Below are 3,885 nucleotides of genomic sequence, written 5' to 3'. Positions count from 1 at the left end.
AAAAAGACATTTGGGGAGGCCGAGACGTAGATGGGAAGATAATATTAAAATGGATTTGAAGGAGATGGGATATGATGATAGAGACTGGATTAATCTTGCTCAGAATAGGGACCGATGGCGGGCTTATGTGAGGGCGGCAATGAACCTCTGGGTTCCTTAAAAGCCAGTAAGGGCCTGTACTACGATCGCCTGTTAAAGCTCCAGATTCGTATACTCCAGTTTAGCAATCTGGAAGTTAAATATTTTGTTCTGTACTACCAGCGGATTTTAACTGCAGGATTGTTATCCGGAAGATATAGTAACATTTTTATTACGTTGGCAATGAAGTTACTGAAAATGTAGTGAAATGTATTGCGTTGGTATACCTTTCCCCGCGTATTTCATGTTTATGTTCCGTGTTTATATGGTACTATTTATTTTGAGGTTTTATTGTAAGCATTATTGTTATTATTTATTATAATACTGAAGCTCCAGCCAAAAAAATAAAAGAGTGGAGAACAGAAAATTACACATACTGTATGAAGAAACTTTACATGGAAGCAAAAGGTAAGATTTTAAAGGTTATGTTTCTTTTCGAATAGTAATAATTCCTACCATATGATAGTATTTTGGTTTTAATTAGTAGGCCTAAACAGGACGGGTGCGGTTCCAGCAAAAGTGCGTTTTTCTCCACAATCATTGTTTTATTCATGTGTAACTGCTCAAGAAGTGTAGGTGGCAATTATTTTTGTATTGTAATTAATATTAAGTGTGCTTTCAGTTTGTTGTATAGCCTACATTATTAGTGAATTTATTTCGGTAATTTTTTAGAAATAGTGTACTTCACGGCTTCAAATCATGGGTCGAAGGCACAATAACTCGTTTAAAAAAGAAAAGTTCACTGATACTGATAATAATGAATGATGTCTTTGGCCTGGGATTTCTAACCAACATTAGTACAGCAAGGTACACTGTTCCTAGCAAATTACCAATATTTCAGTATGTTAGACCTACGTATTTTACTGTTAATAAATGGGCGGATATTTTGTATTAGGCTCATAATACCATTCGATCACAGATAGGGCCTAACATTATTTTTTAAAAGAACAGCATGAGGTGGAGAGACGTTTCCACTAAAATGCAATAGGCCTATCTGTTTGTAATGCACATTCAACACCTCGTAAAATAACACAAGAACAGCAGATATTAAGTTTTTTCCAAAGTTTCTATGTACAGTATAGTCATATGTTTGATATTGTACTGACAATCGTCCATTAAATGCTTTTGCTTATTTAGGTATAGAAACTTAGATAAGGGAAAAAGAGAAATACAATATATTTTCTAATGTTGTAGGTTGCATATGGAATTAACCTAGTTTTACTTCCTTTTTAGTAATATAGAATGAAGCATGGGAAGAATATAGTAACATCAGCACAAATACAAGGACCTGAAAACAGCTGAGAAGCAAATTTGAATTCTTGGAAAAGAACACAAATAAAATTGCTGCTGCAGAGAGATAATGAAGGCTACAAACAATTGGAGCCCCTCCAACTGAAGCAAAACCAAATCCAAACTTAGCCGAGGTAAGTGATTTCATTCTCCTATCAATTGAGTGACTTCTCAGTGATTTTGATTCATATTCAATGCATAAGTTCACTTATATGTTAAGTTATACAGTTATTAAATAATAAGCAGAGGAAATTGTATAACACAAGTTTGAATTCTTTTTATTTATTTATTTATTCATTCACTCATTTATTTATTTACTTACTTTTGTTACAGCCGAAGTAGTAACTAAACCAAGTTCCACTGATACCAGTGCAGCTAATAACACGAATGAGGTTAGTGTGTAAGGACTTAAGAGTCAGAAGAAGAGATGATGAGCTTTAGAGATAAAAAAATATTAGATTCTTGAAAATTGTTATACAAATTTAATTTAATGTCGGTATTACATTATAATACTATTATTTCTTTTTTATTTACAGTACCATTCAGGTTCACAGTGCAATTCTTTAGTTTTTGAAGTGAAACTGGACATCCCAACAATATCTCCAGGTAATTTGATTTATACTACAAATCGTTCTTTCACATTCTACGTATGATGCTTACTTTTCCAATCTGAAATAGCTGTAACATGTAAACACATTTTCAGACAACATGTTGAAAATAAAATTAACACACATACTATATGAAATCTGCAGCAAGCAGTGGATAAATTAGATGCAAAAGTTAAAAAAAAAATGTTAAAATATAAATTGTACATAATGATGAAATGGTCACAAGAAATGGATATCATAAAAACTAAACATCATTGTATTATAATATTATGTGGGATTTGAGTGGGAATTTGAAATTTATAAATGTAGGCCTAAAAATAGAAAGTACACTAAACTGAAGAATTTATTTTGAGATTTCTCTGTAATGGGTTTGTAATCAGATTAGGCTACATTATGTTAAGTTGTATTTCAATTTTACTGTGAGGATTCTCACTTTGAAACTTGTGAATGATTTCTTGTGTACAGAAAAACTGAAAAATATCTTTTCATAAGATAAAACAGAAATTGACTACACTCTATTTACAATAGAACTATATGCTTGGTTTTTTCTCTCTCTTTTTTATTGCAGCTTCACTTTCTTATTGTTAAAAATGAGTTTGGATTAATAGCACGTTAGAAAATACAATACTGTTACAGCTGCTGACTTTGAAGTGTCCACACATTTATGATAAAACATCATCTTTCTCCAGAATTAATTCCACTGTTAAAATATTACAGAGTCAGCTGGTGGAGCAGATGAAGGTCTTCCACTGTACGGGTGTCTACACAGTGTAATGAAAGTAAGTTTTAAGTGAAATTACTGGTTTATTCAGTGTAAGTAGTGTAAGCTAAACCCAGGAAGGTCTGAATATAAGCATATATCCCTCTCTTAAATATTTCAGCTGATAATGGAATAATAGCTGATCGAGTTACACCCCAAGGATGCTTAAAAAAAAAAAAAAAAAAAAAAAAGCAAGCCTCTGAGGAATGCATTAGCCACATTGAAAAATCTTTCTCCATCTGTGAACGGTAAGTTTAATGTTGACTTAATTATACTTGAGATGTTAGAAATGCATGAACTTCAGTACTATTACAGTGATTTCTTTAAAAAATACATTAGTTGAAAGTTGGATGCTAACATTATAACAAAGAATGATTTGAAATAAAAGTAAGTCATGTCCTCATGTTTGGAAAGAGATGGGGTTTGGAATATCAAAAGTAACATTTGCAGTTTTTACATTACTTTTTCCTCCTCTTTAATGGGTGGTCCATCTACAAGGACATCTTCAATTAGTGGCAGAAAGTAAATGCTACAATAATCACCCATTCTTTATGTTTTAACAAAAAATATGTTTAATTTTGTTGACCAGATTTGTTTGACCTGGATGACTGGGAGATTACTTCTTCTCATCCTTCTAATGGAGTGATAATCTCTTGCAGCTGTTCTTGATTCCTGTGGTCTCTGGCCTCTGCTTTATCTGCTAGTCTTCCGGATTAGGTTCGAGTCAGGTGATAATTATAAGCTAATCTAAGGTTTCTGGTTGGGTTCGGGTCTGGTTCAGATCAGGCCGAGATTGGCCGGGCCTAAGAATTATGGCCCGTGCAGATCTCTAACAAATGGGGCTAATAGCTGAAGTTGGCTCTGCCACAGTTTTCCAAGTTTTGTGTACCCAAGTTTTGTGGGTATTTGCATATGTATTTGTGTTGTGTTTAATTACAGTTATTATGTACTCCTATGTATTAGCCTGCATATTATTAATTTGTAAATATGACATATACCATAGCATATATAATGAGACAGTGGATGTAATAAATGATTATGCTTATTGTGTCTCCTGAAAAATGTCGTGTTTTGTTTACACAAAATAAA

General features: G+C 32.8%; 1 long non-coding RNA gene across 3 annotated transcripts; it reads left to right on the top strand.

Moving 5' to 3' along the window:
• The first annotated feature begins 361 nt into the window (after positions 1–361).
• LOC138698050 (uncharacterized) lies at positions 362–3,587 on the top strand. Of its 3 annotated transcripts, none has more exons than XR_011331670.1 (7): positions 362–546; positions 1,372–1,562; positions 1,762–1,820; positions 1,965–2,034; positions 2,754–2,815; positions 2,918–3,044; positions 3,456–3,587. It is a non-coding gene; the product is annotated as an uncharacterized lncRNA (long non-coding RNA). The 3 variants fall into 3 exon arrangements; XR_011331669.1 differs by having other exon boundaries at positions 3,386–3,578; XR_011331668.1 differs by having other exon boundaries at positions 2,918–3,578.
• Positions 3,588–3,885: the final 298 nt, after the last annotated feature.

This window comes from Periplaneta americana, chromosome 4 (genome assembly GCF_040183065.1).
Source record: "Periplaneta americana isolate PAMFEO1 chromosome 4, P.americana_PAMFEO1_priV1, whole genome shotgun sequence".
NCBI classification, from domain to species: Eukaryota; Metazoa; Arthropoda; class Insecta; order Blattodea; family Blattidae; genus Periplaneta; species Periplaneta americana.
Note: the sequence above shows the minus strand (reverse complement) of the source record. Positions and strands in the feature narration are given on the sequence as shown.